The sequence below is a fragment of the Pongo pygmaeus genome, chromosome 10, assembly GCF_028885625.2.
Source record: "Pongo pygmaeus isolate AG05252 chromosome 10, NHGRI_mPonPyg2-v2.0_pri, whole genome shotgun sequence".
Classification (NCBI taxonomy): Eukaryota; Metazoa; Chordata; class Mammalia; order Primates; family Hominidae; genus Pongo; species Pongo pygmaeus.
Window position 1 is genome coordinate 95,908,528 of NC_072383.2, and position 19,464 is coordinate 95,927,991.

The 19,464-nt window shown below is 37.0% G+C and overlaps 1 long non-coding RNA gene across 7 annotated transcripts in view; it reads left to right on the forward strand.

Moving 5' to 3' along the window:
- Window positions 1–19,464, forward strand: part of LOC129010850 (uncharacterized) — a 101,713-nt gene that overhangs the window by 20,438 nt on the left and 61,811 nt on the right. For 3 of the 7 annotated variants that reach the window (XR_010122669.1, XR_010122667.1, XR_010122668.1), the window contains 5 exons: window positions 9,005–9,150; window positions 9,727–9,835; window positions 10,443–10,555; window positions 11,249–11,435; window positions 12,486–12,613. This is a non-coding gene — a long non-coding RNA (uncharacterized LOC129010850). Of the gene's footprint in view, window positions 1–9,004; window positions 9,151–9,726; window positions 9,836–10,426; window positions 10,556–11,248; window positions 11,436–12,485; window positions 12,614–19,464 lie in introns of all 7 variants that reach the window. The other 4 variants (XR_010122671.1, XR_010122665.1, XR_010122670.1 and 1 more) reach the window with 3 other exon arrangements.

Here is a 19,464-nt window from a genome sequence, read left to right on the forward strand (position 1 = left end):
GAAGTACTTGTGAAGGGTAAATGGCCGTAAGCCAGAAAAGATGCTATGTCCCTCAATTTAAAAATGTTCATTTTACAGAACAATGTGACCAACAGAAATTGGTAGGCTCGATGATTTAAAAAACTTGTAATTCCACTCAGTGTTCTCTATGTGGAGGTGCTATGACTTATATCTCCTTCGTTTCTTTAAAAAATACTTGTAAAAATAATAGCTATATTGAAATTTAAATAGTGAAAAGGAGCTATACCTCCTCCCTCCCCAATTCTACTTCTTTTCCCAGAAGAAGTATTAATTGATTTTTGTCATTTTACACTTTTTTGTGTAAGTGCATTTGTCTATGTGTGTATGTAAAGCCCAAGTGGGACAATATTATACTTAACGTTCTACAAATTGCTTTTCGACCTAATGTATGTAATGTATCATTCCATGCTAGCCAATGTAATCCTCCTTCATTCTATTTATTACTGTACTGCCCTTTATATAACCATTTTATACTTTTCTTTCTTTCTTCTTTAAGCACTATGGACTGTGCTTTGCTTATATTCTGAAGACACTTGTATTAGTTAATTAAGGAGATGGAAACAGCTCTTCTTCTTGTGGTGGGGAAATGAATATTTACTTTTATTAATCTAGTTCTACTTTTAAGTGATTTATGAATGATTGTCGATGGCATTGTAGAGTTTCATAGCCCTCTGTCAAATACGTCCTCAGTTCTTACAATGATATATTTTTGTATAAATATGTGTGTCTATAGCAATACAACCATAAGAGCTATGCCTGCACATGCACGCACACTCACATATGCAGATTTATTTATTTCAAGTAGACAGTTCAGATGGCCAAGCTCAGAAGTGGATATCTTTCTGACATGTATCTGCCTTTTGTGACAATGGCATCCTAACAGATATAGTGTGCAGATGCTGAGCTTTTATAATATTCTACCATCCTACAATAATTGCTACATGCTTTTAGTCATATTAACAACAGCATCTTTAGCTTCCTATGTGCCGAAACCTTTTTACTATTCAGAGACAGCTATTTTTAAAATTTCAGAATTTGCTTGCAGCCTTATTCTCTGCAAGATCTTCCCATCTATTTCAACTGTGTCAAACTATGATAAAAACAGAAGAAAACAAGGATAGACTATACATGTCACTCATGTTGGCTGAGAAATAAGCTGAGAGAGCAAGAATTGGATGATGAAGGAATAAATGTAACATCATTTGAAAAAGAGCTCTTCTCTTTCAAGCTATATATAACTCTTCCATTGTAAACTAAGACTATTAATAACAATAATTATAATAATACCTTAGACTTCTCTAATGCTATATAATTTACAGTCTTCCTTAGCTTTTAATTCCTTTCATCTTTTTGACATTCTCATCAATTAGTCAGCACAGAGCTTATTATTTCCTCTCCCTTTCCCCTTTCTGCAGTTATTTCTTGCTGCTCTTTCCACACCTGGTGCATCAGGGTCAGACATGTAGAAGACTTCCTAGCCTTGAACACTACCCACAAGGCATTATGTTTGGGCGACATGCTTGGTGATATGTTAGAATGTGGAAATTTGTGCTGAGGTTAACATCCCCTTAGGAGAATACAAATCATCAAAAAGCTCAGGTCAGATAACTTAGAATGATTGAAGTCATGCTGCATTTTTGAAATAGAGACCTGTGACTATTAAAAATGGATAGCATGGATTAATTCCAAAGATTTATTCTCAGTTATACCATAGAGTCATTTGCATTCCATCCATTTCTCTAGTAAATTAGCCACTGATAATCGTAATTATGACCCTTAGGTACAATAAGACAATGAAATGCCTCCTGAATTATTAAAAAGTGTTAATTTATGTCTACTCTATATGCAGTTTTTGAGTATTTTACTGCATTTCCACTCACCGAAAATTGGTTATCTGTACATATGATAGATACATAAGATTAAATTTTACTCACGGTAATATTTCATTAGAAGAAATTCCTATTCCTAGTGTTGAGCAAATGTGGTTATATTATATACAGATTTCCTCTAGATTTCTGTTTGATATCCATGATCTTGACTGACTTGCTGTTAGCTTTAGGTAATTACTTAAGAAAAATAATGCCAAGCATCTGCCCGATAATTTGTTATGAGCCAACATTGTCACATACATTATTTTATTTATTATATGAGCCCCCAAAGGCATTATTACCAGCATTTTATAAAATAAGCCTCAGGAAGCATAAATGGTTTGCTCAAAGCCACATAGCTAATAAGTGGCAAAGAGGAGACACAGTTCCATCTGTCCAAGTCAAGAACTTTTTCCATCAAGGCGCAGCCATCTTGGAAACTAGTCTCTCAGCATTTACATCAGGGTGTTTCAGCAAGCCTTGGGCCTCTCCACATGTAGGCCCACCTGGCAGTGTGTCTTTTTAGAGCTTGTCCAAGCAGGTAATATCAGCCAACAAGTCAGAGATCCAGAAAGCTTGTAATCCTGATTATCTGTGCTAAGGGATAAAGTTTCCCATAATACATTGCATTCCATCAACTTGGAGATAGGTACAGAGAATGCATCCTTTCGTAGAGACTGCTTTATTTATTCTACAATACAAGCAAGACCATGATAGAGTAGGACCCTTTGTAATAGTCTTTTACCATAAGTAAGAATGGTAAGCTTTGAAAAAAAGTACAGGTATAGATATTCTCCATTTACCTTGGATACAAAACAAATTTTCCGCCTTTGTCTGATAAAAAGAACAGGCAGTGCCCACTCTAAAGAGGCAATGTGAAATAAGAGAGAACTCTGAATGGGCTTGATAATCACCTCCTGCTTTTTAAAAAAATTCTAATCAGAAATCTGTTTTTAAACAAGCTGCCCTAATGTGAATAAGTGACATAGCAAAGTCATTACCTTGAACATGCTCCTATGAAAAGCAGCAAAAGAAGGTGAGGGTCATCTTTGAGGAAGACAGACCTTTGCCATTAATATTAAATAATTATTTGTAAGAAACAAACGATGTCTGAAGGTAGGGCTGATCTAGAGAAACTGGAAACATTAGAGCAGGTTTCAACTTTTTCATGAGATATTACTGACTGATAATGTAAATTTCCAACCAGAATAAAGCTGATAACAAAGCAATACTACATTCATTCATTCTGGAATATTAAATAGAAATGGCTTCTGTATATATTAAGCCACTTATAATTATTTCTGACACATTGAGTGTACTGGGGACGGAGACAATAGAGGGTGATTGGGAGAAACGAATTTTTAATGGGATGTCAGTCTTCAAAGATTTGAATGAGTGGTCCCAGAAATGATCATTCTTTAAGTATGACATTGCCACTTAATAAACGAACAGAGAAAATATTGAAAGGAATTCTGTCAACATTCTGGAACAACTGTAATTTTGCACAATCAAGCAAAATGACAAGATCAAGCTTGATGTCATGCTATACGACTTGTAATTCTGTGAAATTATAAAACTTATGAACAAAAGGGAATGAGAAATGTGTAGCATTGGCATTGGGAGCAGCAGGGAGATGCAGAGCCTGAGATTCCAGTTCTGTCCCCTCTGACCTTGCTGATATGCAAATTGTTTCATTATGTAAAAAATAGCAGGGGTGAAACAATCAAGGTTTCCTAAGAAAAGAATTTCCAGTTTCACCACAGAAAAGATAAGTTTTGCATTTGGAACATCTGAGAGCATCTGAAGTGTTGTCTCATTAAAATTTATGATCATCAGAATTAATTCACATTCATTTCTTTAAGAACCAAATCACCTGGGTTGGATTTGTGTGTGGAATCATAAAAAAAGGATAATGAGAAATGACAGCAGGTCTATGGAGTAGCCAGCGAGAGACACTGGGTAGATGTGACCTTTTTTAAACTTTCCATTTCATATTTGGAGATTATTTGTTAGACTTCGTATATGATATGAAATAAGGAGGATCCTTTCCAAAACTTAAGTTAAAAGATCTAAATGTCTTTAAAACAGACCTAAACATGCAACAAGAAGAAAAATGAAACAAGAAAATAAGAATTTTGTAATTCGTTCAGAAAATCTGAAAAGCATGTTTGATGGACCTCGAGCAGCTAGGGTGGAGGGAGTCAGGTATGGAGTAGCAGCAGTAACAGCTGCAGCTAATAATGTTTGTTGAAGATACTGGAGATAATGCTGTGACTGACACTGTGCTTATGTGACTGACACTGTGCTTAAGTAACTTAAAGATGCTCTCAGATAGAAAGTCTGAACATCAGATAACGTCCCCACATAGTTACTGCAACAGTCCATTCCCTTTGCTAGGGAAGCCTCATCCTCTCCAATGAAACCAGGTTGCCTTGTTTAGCTCCTCGCAGTCTTTGTTCTTCACATCCTCTGGTTGTCTGTGCCAGTAATTCATGGTTGAGGTTGCTGACATCTCTTGCCAGTAGAAGTCATTTGTGTCTTTCCTTGTGTTTCCATTTTCCTTCTAATCAGTTAATTGCTATGAAGAATTTATTTCTTCTCTTAATACTTCAACCATCTCCTTCTACCCCCACGGGTTCTAATTCTAAAACTGCTGCTCGTTCTGTGAGACTTTCGGCAGAAGACTGTCTCTGGGACATGCCATCCCCATCTAGAGACCTGGAGACTGATGATAGCTGAGATCCCATTTCAGAATGAGAGTTTTCTGGCCAGGCACGGTGGCTCACACATGTAATCCAGCGCTTTGGGAGGCTGAAGTGGGTGGATCACCTGAGGTCAGGAGTTCGAGATCAGCCTGGCCAACATGGCGAGACCCTGTCTCTACTAAAAATACAAAAATTAGTTGGTGGTGCATGCCTGTGATCCTAGCTACTCAGAAGCCTGAGGCAGTAGAATCGCTTGAACCTGGGAGGCGGAGGTTGCAGCAAGGAACCTAGGTGGGTGCAGTTAGGATTCACATTGAGACACATTGATCGTGCCTTGTTTTCAGTCTACTCTCTTTGCCCCAGATGAGGCTACACACCAACCCCTTTATTCAAAACTTTAATTCTTGACCAAGGCACTACCTATATACATCAAGACTTTCTTTCTTTGAGGATTGCCAAAGAATATCTGGTCTCTGAGGTACTGGGAAATGAGGCAAAAGTGTCTCTCTTCACTGCTAGCTCCTTGGGGACCAGCAAGCGGCTCTCAAGTTGCGTGGTGGCCAAACTGGAAAAAGGCAGTTCGGTGCATCCTGGGAATATCCAGGTGAAAGTGTGAGATTTACCTAGAATAGCTTCTGGGCCTCTGGGGTTTTCACGCTGTCTCTGGTGAAGGTGTCCATTTTAGAACTGAAGCAAAAAGGTTTCAATCCATTCCGTTTTCTTTGTATAGCACTTACCCAGTAGCTCCATACAAGTGAGCACTCAGTAACTAATTTTCTCCTAGTCCTTGCATTACACTTTCTTTGGGATGGAAATTTCTATTTTATGCTCCAGAATAGCCATTTCTAACTCACCCATATGGCCTCAAAGAGTTGGGACTTAAACATCAGCCTATAAGCACTCAGATTATTGAGAAGTATGCATAAAAAATGGACAAGCTGAAGATATGGACAATTTTACTGATGTTTAATTGCACAATTGTTAAAATTGCATCACTGCCATCGAGGTCAATTTGACTTAAGTAACTCTGTTTAGAAATACGAATTATGATATAAAAACAATTAAGCAAGCAATACTTTTATGTTACTTAAAACCTTGCTGTATAGGAAAAGCTGCTTTTTGGCCAGGCACAATGGCTCACACCTGTAATCCCGGCACTTTGGGAGAAGCTGAGGTGGGAAGATTGCTTGAGCTCAGGAGTTTGAGAGCAGCCTGGGCAACATAGCGAGACCTCATCTCTACTAAAAATACAAAAAATTAGCCGGGCATGGTGTAGTGCACCTGTAGTCCCAGCTGCTGGGAGGCTGAGGCAGGAGGATCACTTGAGCCCAGGAGATTAAGGCTGCAGTGAGCTGTGATTGTGCCACCGCACTCCAGCCTGGATGACATAGAGAGTCCCTGTCTCAAGAAAAAAAGAAAAAAAAAAAAGGCTGCTTTTAGCTTGTTAGATGATAACATTGTAAACTCTGATGACTTTTTAGGTGGTTCTGTCACAATCTGTAATTTGTCTATGTTCTCCAAAATAGGGGGAATAAAATTATTTGTGAAAATATGTCTCAGTGAATTTTTAAAGCCAAATTGTCCCTGTGCTGAAAGGATTTCCTGTGAGAACAACCAATTTTTCTTAAATCTGTGTTAATACTTTCACACTACAATGACAAATTTTAATTGTTAATGCTTAGTTGCAGCTGAAGGCTAGTCTATATAAATTAAATATAATAATAACAATAGTTCATATTTATCAAATGCTTGATATGTGTCATGCACTGGGGTAAGCATTTTATATGGATTAATTTATTTAATCTTCACAATCCTAAACTGTAGTACTATTTTCATTCCCATTTTATAGACAATGGAACAAAGTCATAAAGAAATAAAATAACTTGTCTAACTTGGAATAGGAAGCATCAGGATTTGACCTCAGTAGGCCTGATCCCATGAGGTTACATTTAGGTACAGGCTCTATTGCTAGGCCCAATTTAATCATTTTTATTCTTAGTGTTCCTTTCTTATGTGATATTTTTCACATTTACAAATTTCTTAAAATGTAAGTTTTGAAAGGCATAAAGGAAATCCTGAATGAGATTTAGAAGAATGAGTGAGTGAGAAATAGAAGAATGAGCCTGGCGGACGGACAGAGTAGTTATAGAGTAAAGCTCTAGTTCCAGGCTGTTAATTCCACTCATATAGGAAGGAAAGAGCCAATGTAAAAACACCACCTTTTAATTTAAATCTCTATGCATAATGATATGTCAGTTTCAACACTGTGGCTAGGCCAAGCACGGCACCATCTAAGAGAAAACAGACACTGGCGCCAGACTGCACAGATTCAAATCCATCTCTACCATTTACTAACTATGTGATCCAGGACAAGTTACTTGCTGTCTCTGTAATCCTGTTTCCTCATCTGCTAAATTGGGCTAATAGCATCTATCTTATAGGGTTGTTGGGGGATTAAATGAGTTTCTATACATAAAGCATTTAGGACAGTGCCTGGCACATAGTCAAGTACCATAAGGATGTTTGCTATTTCATTATCATCACCACCACCTCCACCACCGTCATCATTATCTTCATGTGACTAAAATATGTTCAGCAACAATTTCATATTTATATTTAGACATTCTCAGGGCTTTCATATAGAAAAAGAAGATACAAAATTCAACTTATCTTGGATGAACTTTGCTAAACAAGGCAATTAGAGCAACTAGATTTCTTTTGTTTTATAATTTGAGTGGTAATTTAAAAAACTAATCAGCCAGATGTTGTCATGACTCTGTCTGAAGTTGGAAGTTTGCACCCAGCAAAAGGGGATTTGATGTATAAATTGCACAACTATCAAACTGAAACAGAGTGACTGAACACTTATCTTGAAAATCTTAAGTTGGGTTTGGCAAAAAAAGAAAAATAATGAGCTACTCCCATTTGCAAAGTCCAAGTGATTAGGGAAAATGGGTTTGAGTTTGGCCTAATTAATTTATTTTGGGGTGATATTGACAGAAGTAAGTGTATGTCATAGATAACAGTTCTGACAGTTAAACCTTTGCTTCTGCTTTCTTCGATGAATCGAAATGCATGCACTCTGAAGCCCTCTGAGAGCATTCACAGGGGTGAGACAGGCTTTATTCCTCCAATGCAATTTGGTCCAACTCTGCAGCTCACCTATGGGGAAGGCTGGCAAAATTCCAAAGGTGATTAGTGTCGTTTCTATTATTTCACAGGGTGGAGTGTGTTTGGATGGATGGAAGGGAAAGCCTATAATTTCATGGCTGTTAGCAGAACATTTCTGCTAAACCACTTTTTATCTAAAACGTTCCAGATGAGTCGAGGGCACGGTACTGTCACCAGAATCGAATGCACCCATAGATGTTACTAAATCTTAACTGAACAAGTCAGAAAAATGTAAATATTTCCTCCAAAATGTTGATTATCTTTTAACCCGTTTGTTTGTGTGTGTGTGTGATCACAATCATCTTTTTAATTATTTAAACTCTGTGGATTTCTCTATTAATGTAAGATTAGCATTGCGAGCTTAACCTGGACCAGTTGGGAAGAGGTATTGCATTTTAAAGTTGTGCCACCATTGTCTTGTTTAGGAAGAATGACTTGAGTAATACCAAATGTTGAGTTATCAAGTATTTCAATACCCATATGCATCATCTCTGTAAGTGTAAGCATCTTCTCATTCTTATAGATTCTTTGAATTACATTATAAATGACTACCGTGTCAATAGACTAGAACAACAATCGTGTCATGGCTTTTTTGTCGTCATGGGTCATTTTCATCAAATGTTCAGTAATTTCATTGCACTGTGTAATTAGGTGAAGAAACTCCACCCGAGCGTCCATGGGTCAGCTATGTGGACTCTAGCTGCCAAAGGCGCTTCTCCTTCTGAACAGAGCGCTTTGCTCAGCCAGTGTAGACATGGCCTGATAAACAATGGAACTTCTCCCTTGAGAACTGGAGTTTGGATTGATCTAATTCTTTAATTCAAAAATGTGCACAGGTTTGATGAGTGGTTAAAATGCCTGCCTTTTAGTGAAACAAGAGCTTAAATTGACAGTACTGTGAAGAATTCAGTAATTTATAATGAACTTGAAAGGCAGTAGCACTCACTGTTGCAAAAGCTAATCAAGGGACTATCAAATCAAAGTTTTTACATGAGCTTAAATATCTGTGGCAGGGAGGTTGTTCGTGCAGGTTTATATCTGTCAGATCTTAACACTAAACCTGCCAGAGTGCAACATGGTCCTGTCGCTTTTAACCAAGATGTCACATACGTTGTGGGAAACACGCTGCTCTGCATTTTCTTTTCTAGGATTTTACTGGGAAAAGCAAATGTAAAATAAAGGTTTTTTTTTTGTTTGTTTGCTTGTTTTTTTTTTTAACACTACATTTTTATTTTGCAGATTCTCAGGATGATGGAGTGAGTGATGGAATAGGTTGCCAACTGTAGTTACTCCACTCAGCACAGAATGGCTGCAGGGAAATATAATCAGACATGCCCAAAGAAGTCTGCTTAGGGTGAAACAAATACCTTTGAGGTTTAAATCAGGTGTGTAAAGAATATTGGAAACATGACTTCTTGTTTTTTTTTTTTTTTTTGCATTTGTGTTTGTCAAGAAAAGTAGAAAGGCTGATGCTTCTTGCCTGTTTTTCCAACTCTTTTAATGCTATAAAATACACCCCAAATTTAACCCATTCTCTCTCCTAGGATTTGATATACCCTATTTACTCCCTTGAAGGTCCTCTATCTCATCAAAGTTTTAGATTTTAAAAGCATGATTGTAGATTTTTATATTCAAAAAGATTTTGATTTTGGAGATATTTTAAAATTGGGAATTGAGCTCAGATAGGCTTTACCATTTGTCTATTTTCTTAGAAGAATAAATGCTATTTGCAATATAAGAGTTAGCTGCCAGAAACCTAAGAAAGTTATGTTCAAATTATTTTTACAAATAGATATTCACATCACCTTTAAACAGTAGTTAAATGGCTCAGAAAAAATCAAGCGAAGTTAACATTTTTAAAAAAATACAAACCACATTTCTTTACAGGATGAGGTTGTGCTTAATAACGTATGCTTAATTCATTCAGAAACTACACGATTTTTGTTGCTATATTTTGTTAGAAAGGAAGGAGAGACTGTTTCTACAGGTGTCATACAAAAATCAATACTGAGCCAAGGATTATTGGATCCCATAGAACCACGGAGACTTGGCAGTGAAATTCTTCCAAAGGTGAGTAGGGCCATTGATTTCCCTTCCCATGTCTGCAGAAATATGACACAATGAACACAGGCTAAGTTTAGACAGGAAATAAGTCTGATTTGAAACTGTACTGTAAAAAAATTAGTGATACTTTTTTCAAACAAGTAAATGAGAAAATGTAAGTAGAATTTCAACATATACATTTCTCTTATTTATTTTCTTAGATTCTTTTCTTTATTCTCTTGGGTACTTTTGAAAAATAAGCCCCCCAAAATGGACTCTTTGACTGACATTTTATCTGTAATTCAGATCCTATGATTTCCACATGGAATACTTTCATTATACGATATAAAAGAGTCTCTCTCTTAAACCTATAACCAAGAATGCAGCAACCCGTCAGTTTCCAAAAAAAAAAGCATATTATCTACATAATCACAATCACACTTACAAATATGAGCCCATCACTAACCTTCCTTATTTAAGCTATGTATTTTTCTAGCTAATTTGTGCTATAATTTTTAGACACAAACTTGCTTGTTTACATATTTTACAGTTTTTTCTAGATTTCTTAAAGCTAAAAAACTATATATAACATATTGATTGTTTGACTGCATTGCTTAGCATTCCATCCATGCAGGCAGATGGTGTTCCTAGGTTTGGAAATATAAATCCCATGGGAAGTCAGGTGAAGACCATTTTATGCATCACTCATCCTATTACGAGCCCTGTGCTGTTCTGTCTCTCTATAAGGTAAGAGATTTACTGTGAGTTGGCTTCCAGAAGTAGAAAATGTTGTATGCTAATGGATGTTGCTTCAAAGTGGCTTCTGGAGCTCATATAGAAATTGTTTTATAAGCAAAAGAATAATTGGAACAATTCAAGTTACGCATACACGCATGTTCATCTGTCCCCAGGTAGCATTTGGTTGTTCTATCCTGGGATCCACATTCTATAATATTATCTTCTTCATGTGAAGTGAGATGGTAAATTGTTCATTTTTATAATGAATTTGAGCAGAGTAGAAGATTAAGGAAAATAATTTAGGCCTCAAAGTAGAAAATTGACAAATTACCATCTTGCTTTGTCTGGGGATAGATATAATTTGAGTTTTAGTAATTTGTGGGATCAAAAATGGATTATAAGAAAATTAATTCAGGTGCGGTGACTCACACCTGTAATCCCAGCTACTTGGGAGGCTGAGGTGGGAGGACCCCTTGAGCCCAGGAGTTTGAGGCTGCAGTGAGCTATGATTGTGCCGCTATACTCCAGCCTGGGTAGCAGAGACCACATCGCTATAAATAAAATAACATTAAAAGATAGTTAAAATATAAAATGCCTGCACATTCACAGTAATATAAAAACCTTAGTATTTTTTTTTTAGATTATTACTTTTTGCTGGCCAGTCAAAAATTCTTACTTTTTTTTCTTATTCTGAACTTTCAGACTGGCTGAAACCACAACGGTTGTTTACAATTTATGCTCTAACTTTGGATCACCTAGTTAATACTCTGACTCTGATTATTACCAAAGACAATGTTCTATAAAAGATATTCTCTATTAGAAGGATGCTTCTGCATTATTAATAAAATCACAGGGAAAATGCAACATTTTTGATGTCACATCTGATAAGGTAAGATTTTATCATGTCTCGTAAGATGTGATTTCATACGATTTTACTTATGACTATCCTAGCCCCATGAAAGTTTTCATTTATCCATTTGATATAGAAATCTATAATATAAAGTTTCATATACAATTATTTAAACTGTGACCTAAAAGCTGGGCTATTGAATATCTTTTGTTTATGTGTAAGTCACATTATTTTTACTGCTTTTTTCATCCTTTGCAGCTTAGAAAAATATAACTCAGTACACCATACAGCATATTTAAATTAAAATATAAATTGTGTACATCATTATTCTTATGGGGGTGGCGGCTGGGAAAGGCATGCTATTCTATAACCCTGGACAAAATTTGACTTTTGATGTGTGAATTCTTAAATGTGTACAAACCAAAGACAATGGCATATATACTTTGACATGTTCTGAAGTTAAAAGAGGACATGAGGATTTTGTGATAAGTGGCAGTCTTGTGTCTACCATTGTAATAATATAATGTCTGCATGAGAAGAAAAAAAGTACAAAAAACAATGGCGAGATGATGGAGAAGCTGAACATAAGTAAAATTCCAGGTACCTGTTGATGCAATATGAGGATACTAAAATATCTAGCCTTCTATGTATGCTATATATACCGTGATCCATCAGAATGGAGGCACTGTCTTCAAGTCCAAAAATATTAGTGTGTTCAACACTGCTACCCTGTAAACTATATTAAAATCCCTCATAATATGTAAAATATATATTATCCATGTCTGAGCAACGTGATATAGCCATTCTCTCTTTGGGTTAAGTATAGCTTATGATTTTCCTAAAATGTCGCAAAGATAAGCATCTACTAGATAATTCATGATTTGTAAATATCATGACTGTCTGAGGGGAAGTGGCAATTAAGGGAAGCATAATTATCTTCAATGTGAAGAAGGTCTGGGATGATGACTTTGGGGAGCACAGTGTCTTTGGCTCCTTAGCATTTTCTTGACTTGCTTTGTTGTCGTCCTTCTGGTTCTTTCTGGATCCATCTCTCTTTTGTTTCCATTTGAATCCTCTATTGTATTCCAGTTGGCAGTTAAAGAACAGAAACACAGCAATAAGACTGCGTGGCTACATTTTCCCAGTGCCACCAACTGGGAGTTAAGCTGACTAACATTTTGAAAGCCCAGCCCATTTCATTCACAGCAGGATGGCAGGTAAAAGCATTTCTGTATTAAAGTATACACTTTGTTTCTTCAGGTTCTTGGTCTAATTTCTCTTGTTTGCCAGTTGGGGGGAGAAATGAAAGTAGGTTGGAGATGAAATGCCTGGGGTATTTAATCAAATGCCCAGCAACTCCTGATTATAGGATGCAAAAATTTCACTTTCGAGGATTAACTATGGTGGATTTTTTTCAACCCAAATGGGTGTACCCTTCTCTCCAGCATGTTATGGGGCTACTTTCTACCACTGCCAAAATAGAATGTAGTAGAAGAATTCCAAGTAGTTTTAATAATAACTCCTGGGTTATTAAAAATTTAGTATCTGGGGTTAAAAAATCCCATTAAATATACATGTTTGTGAAGTACCTCAAACATATACGTGTTTTACAAAATTTTACGTGTCATTATTTGCTCCTATTATAACAGAAATTGAGAATGGGTTTCACAGTGTTCTGTTAATTTGATTACTGTGTCCTAAGTGGTAAGTATAAACCTTATGTATTTTGTGAAGCTCACTTAATCAAGCAAATATTATAAAGCACACTATCATATCACTGTGCTGATCCTTGACCTTTTGGCTTGTCACTCTCTTGTGTTGGATGTCTTTTTCTCATGTGCATGCAGATGAAGCTTGGGGACAGAAAGAGTGAGGAAAAGCATTAGCCCTGCTTCCTGAATAGTAATGGGCTGTGGAATTGTCTTTTTGGAGGGGACTTCCCCTGGGAACAATGAAATTGGGATGAATATTATCAGTTTGCATTGACATTGAATGCATTTTTAAGGGAGCTTAGATCACTCTATAAGAGTCATCTTGGATAGGTGAATGCAATACACAGTTGCAGTAGGAAGACTAAAGTTCTGAGATGTGTCAGATGACAGTGATAATATCATAACTCATTTTGTGAATGAATCAAAAAGTTCCTCAGCTAGTGCCCACATACTCATATATTGAAATAAATTTTACAAAGCCTCTTCTTTCCCTGGAGTCTGCAGATGTGCCATCTTACCATGAAATATAAACCTGCTTTGCTTGGTTTTGTATTCTATGACCATCCTCTAGATATTTCTTATCAGATTAGGTCAACAGTTAACAGAGAGTACAGTGGAAAAGTAAAATAACATTTTCAAAGTTTTAGCAAGAAAAATATGAATAATTAAAAGTGAATGCATGTGCATGCTATGACTGTACCTAGAATCTTTTCAAGGGCTTGAGGTCCCTCTGTCTCAGTAATTAGACGAATTCTGTAGCCAGTTTGGCCTCAACCTGACAAAGATTTTCTATTTATAAATGTCCTTTGGGCCCATGAGGAATTTTGGACCCTCATTTATTTTCCAAAGAGAGGTTCAAGATCAATAAGTTCAAAATATTTCAAAGTTGCCATGCACTTCTCTGTTTAAGTATAGCAGCATTGCTGTGGATATAAACAAAATCATTCAGACACTGATCAGGACAACTCTATGGCACTCTAGTGCACTAAATGACCCCCTCATTGTCTAATAACATGAGGCCTTACATTTGTTTAGTGCTTTCTGGTTTTCAAAACCCTTTCCCAAGATAGTCATGAATGAGGGTATGATTTAGAGAGGTAGGGCACAAGGATGAATTTTTTTTTTTTTGCATTTCTTTTTCTAACTTGTTAAATGAAAAATGCTAGAGAATAAAATGTGTTTTGTTTTTTAATCAAAGAAACACATATAATGTGAATTAGAGCATAATTGTCATGGTGAGGAGATGGGGAAGGAGGCAGTCACCCTTCCGCTACTGTGGTTTGTAGGGATCCACTATGCTATGTTAATAAGTTTACAGCTCAAAAGAAGGCTGTACCATTTCTCTCTAACGTGACATAAAGTTAATAGACCCCTTGAACAGATTCATCTTGAAATATGAAGATCAATCATCCACGGTTCACGTCAAATACCTGCTCACACATATTTACTGAGCAGACTAGTCCAAATTTTTCAACAAAGTAATAATACAAATAGAGGAGGGGAGAGAACAAGGACTCCTTGGGTCTAGGGGTGTTTCCCCAAGCAAGTTTTAAGCAAAACCATTTTTAATTGGAAGCTTTGTGATTTAGCTTAGAAATTCCCTCTATTCTTTTATGATTATTTTACTATTTTTTAAAGTTTTAGTAATAAGGGGCTTTGGCTTCCTTGCTACAGGGATCTAGAATATTGATGTATGTATGAATGTGGGTGATATGATGAAAATACTACCAATTAAGTTTGGTGCACAAATATGGTGGTTGAACCAGAATTGGACTGGTTCTCATTCCTGCTCTACCACTTATTAGCTGTATAAACAGTTTCTAAACCCGCTTCTTCACCTACAAAATGAGGAAAGTAATCATCCCCATCCCCATAGAGTGGTTGTAAAGATTAAACAGGATAATGAGTATAAAGCCTATGGTAAGGGGTTGACAAGTCTTAGCAATGATCTTTAATATTGTTGTTATTTATTGCCTGTCCTTGCATGTATACACATATCCTCTATATACAATTTTTCTGTGTAATGCATTATGATTCAAAAAATGTTGCCTAAAATTACCTAATAAAAATATTAAAGAAAATTGTGTCAGGCAATCATGGTAACTACAGAAACTGGGAAAATCGTGAAAAGGCAGTACCTTCTGTCAGCATTACCAGCCTTTCTTGAGAAGGTACACTCTCTCCTTATTGGCTCTGCCTCTCTGTTTTTCTCTACTGCTAAGCCCTCCTTTCAATAAGGACCTGAAATTCATCCACATAAAGATCTAGATGACTGAGAACATTTGAGGTACTGCCCTTGTGAAGGTCACTTACCTTTTATTAAGGGTCAGATACTAAGCCGATGAGGTTTCAGGCATCGGTAGCAGCTGGAGACATTTGTGTGATCTACCCCTTGCCTTCAGGAGCTCTCCTCAGAGTGGTAATGGTTAAGTGGGCCAATGGGTAAGGTTAGTTCTTCTGCTGAAGGTGCCCGCTGGGGCTCTCTATGGGGTTTGTCTGACATCCTCAAAGGCTGCCTGTGTCTCTAAGCCTGGGACCATTTAGGAATGTCTGTCAGCTTTTTCAATTTTTTTTTTCTTTTCTCACATATCTGTGGGTTTTGTATCTAGTTATACCTTAAACACAAACTGTAATCCTTTGAACATTTTTTCCTAATATTCTTTATTTTTGAATATACATCAATTTTTGTTTTCTACCCACATCCCATCCATATACTCGTTCTTGCTTGTCCATTGTATTTCTTTCAGAGATCTGTATTCATAATTAAGTTTTTCACATATCTGACTATTTTTCTGAGGTGTCCTCCTGAAATATTCTCTTTTAAAATGTAACTTGTTTTACCTGTATTTTCTGCACCCATATTTTGGGATTTGAACGATTGGGTTCAAATTTAAGATATGACTTCACTAGCAATGTATGCTTAGAAAACCATTTAATTTCTCAGCTGAGTTTATCAGAGGTGGAAGCAGAAGGCTCTGCCCACAGTATTGTAAAAATCAAATCAGATCAAAGTGTTTGTAAACTCTAAAATGATGTAGAGCTTTTTATGTTTTCTTCTTTTCCTTTTCTTTTTCTTTTTTCTTTCTTTTTTTTTTTTTTTTTTTTTTTTTGAGACAGAGTCTCACTCTGTTGCCCAGACTGCAGTGCAATGGCACGATCTTTGCTCACTGCAGCTTCCATCTCCCAGGCTCAAGCAATTCTCCTTCCTCAGCCTCCCGAGTAGCTGGGATTACAGGTGTGTGCCACCACTCCTGGCTAATTTTTGTATTTTTGTACAGACGGGGTTTCACCATGTTGGCCAGGCTGGTTTTGAGCTCCTGACCTCGGGTGATCTGCCTGCCTTGGCCTCCCAAAGTGTTGGGATTACAGGCGTGAGTCATCATGCCCAGCCTATGTCTTCTTTTTACTCGTTACAACTAGCGCCTCATGCATGTTTTTAAAAAGATGGGCATGAAGAGACACATCATGTTTAATAATTTGTGAAAGGAGAGATATGATGATCAGTCTTTTGACATTTTTCCCCATTACCTGAAAGAACTATTCTGTGCATTCCTATGATATGGCTGTCAACTGCCTTCTCCCAGCATTATATCATTCAACGCAGAGAGGAGAATTTTCTCCGATGTAAATGTAAGAGAAGAAACATCCGCTGGTAAACAGAAGCAGCCTGTCCTGCTGCTTTGGGCCACATCCACAAACTGTTTCTCAAAGAGTTCAGATCCTTTTTGAGAGCATCAGTATATGACATGGTCATATTCTGACTGAATCAGTCGTGGATTTCAGTCCATGATTCATGGGCTGAAATCAGGAAGCACGAGTGCTTCAGGATCCTCTACACAAATGAGGGATGATATAAGTTAATATTTATCAAGAACCTACTGTGCATAAGACACTTCCAATAATAATGACTGCTGACTTGAGGTTTTTGCTAGACACTGCATAGGCACTGAACTACAGATTTTATCCAAGTTATTTCATCCTTAAACCACTCTGTGACACTGGGATTATTACATCCACTTAACAGTTGAAGAAACTGAGGGCCGTCTGACACCAAAGCCAATATTTATTGGATTTTCCCCTAGGATCCTGGGATGCAGATATTATGATATGCATTTTGCGGCTAGAGCCACTGGGACAAAGAATATTTAAATAACTTGTCCACATAGCTCTATATGGAAGAGCTGCAATCCCATTCAGGTCAGCCCGACCCTGAACACTCCACTGCACTAACTTGCTGAGTATTTCTAATCTTGGGAAGAATCTTTCTTTTAGTTTTCTTTTAATTAACAATCAACTATGGATTGATACTTTCATAAAATAGAATACAATTGAATTACTAGAAAAATAAAATTAAAACCCAGACATACAAGACAGAAACTCAATTTTCTATTATTAGATTCAACAAACATAAAATTACTCTGCCACTTTGCTATAGGTGTCTCTAAATGATTGCTCACAATGTCTGTGCCTATTTTGTGGTGGACCAGTAACAAAACTGCTGGACTCAACAGCCAGCCACAGACAAGGCTTTGAGGAGCACTTGTCTAGGACTGTGGAACATGACCTAGCTGAAGATAAGGCAGTCTCCTTATTCATTAGCAGAAGTCTTGTAGGCATAGATTTAATTTCAATATTTACCAGTAAGGCCTTGGATAATACCAAGGTAGGAAATAGACTAAAACACAGTTAAACATTAAAAGTCATTGCCCCTACATTTTGTGCTTTTTTATCTAGGGAAAGTTAAATGGAATGTCTTAACAATATACCCACAGGAATTAAATTAATTTTGTATGGAATACATATTTGAAGGCCTACTGTCTTGTAACCTACATAACTGAGAAATGTAGACCATTGTAAATTAGCTTATGTGATAAAATAGGTATACCACTATATTGCAGGTATATTACTTTTTCTCCAGAGGACAGGCTCATTGTTGTGTTGATTAATTAACATTCTCACCCACCGTATCCAAGCAGGTTACAGAAATTAAAACTTGCAGGATGACAAAGCCAGAAAAGGAAATATTTCTGGTTAGTTCCCACAGTGACACTACAGAAATGCCTGTCACCTGCCTCTCCTTGCTGGGCAGAGCAAGTTAGCTCAGCATTGGTCCCCTTTTCAGCATTAGTCAAAGTAGATCTTAGAATGGCCATGAAAAATGGCTGGTTAGTGTCATTCAGGGGAGAACAGGGACTATAGCAGGTACCTGTCTCCACCCTTTGAGAAATATCCACAGAAAATAGATGACAGAACAAGCCTTAATAAATAGACGATGCAAAAGTTGCTATTTTTGTGCTTATTTGGCAATATTATATGCCAGATTTCAAGACAAAACTTAGTTTATCTTGTTTCCTGGCCCACCCCCTCAAAGCACGTTACTGCTGTTTGGAATGCCGCACTAACTCAGTATTAGTATGAGTTACGGTTAATAATGATTGGACTTTAACTTTAAGGAGGAGGTACTAGATTAGATCTGTTTGGACCAATCATTGCATTATATGTGTTGTAGTCATGTCAATGTAGGACTTTTTCTGCAATCAGTGGCGGTAAAAATAACGGCAGAAAGTAGAAAGAATCCTTGTTTGTCTTATAATGGAGACTTTCTTGGCCATTAAATTGGTGACCTTAGTGTCCTGAAGTTCAAATGAAACTGCTTCATTCTTGTTCTTAAGCAATGCTTTGTCTTGGTGTAAAATCTATTATTTAAATTTAATGAAATAATTCATGCACTGATTACTCATTGATGGAGTGCACACTTATGCACCAGGTCCTGTGGGAGATTGCTAGATCTTGGACATAAAACTCTGAATACTTGATTTTTCACTCAAGAAGTTTCCACCTTGGTTGTGGAGGCACACAGAGGCAGAGATTGAAAATATTGTAGCATCTGCTGTAATAAATGATTTTTTTTTTGAGATAATCTCACTCTGCCACCAGGCTGCAGTACAATGGTACAATCACAGCTCACTGCAGTCTCCACTTTCTGAGCTCAAGCAATCCTCCCACCTCAGCCTCCTGGGTATCTCAGACAACAAGCACGTGCCACCATGCCTGGCTAATTTTTTCTTTTATTTTTAATAAAGACGGGGTCTCACTAAGTACCTAGATTGGTTTCGAACTTCTGGGCTCAAACGATCCACCCACCTGAGCCTCCCACAGTGCTGGGATTCCAGTCTTGAGGCCTCTATGAATGTAGAACTGACAAGCTCTGGCTGTCCAGTCAGGAAGTGCTTCACAAAATAGTTGACATTTAGCCTAGATAAGGAAAAATAAATAAGAGTTCTAAATGTAGTAATAGTAAACACTTATACTGATATTCTTGTACAATGTGACTTCCTTGAGCTCTTTTTATTCAT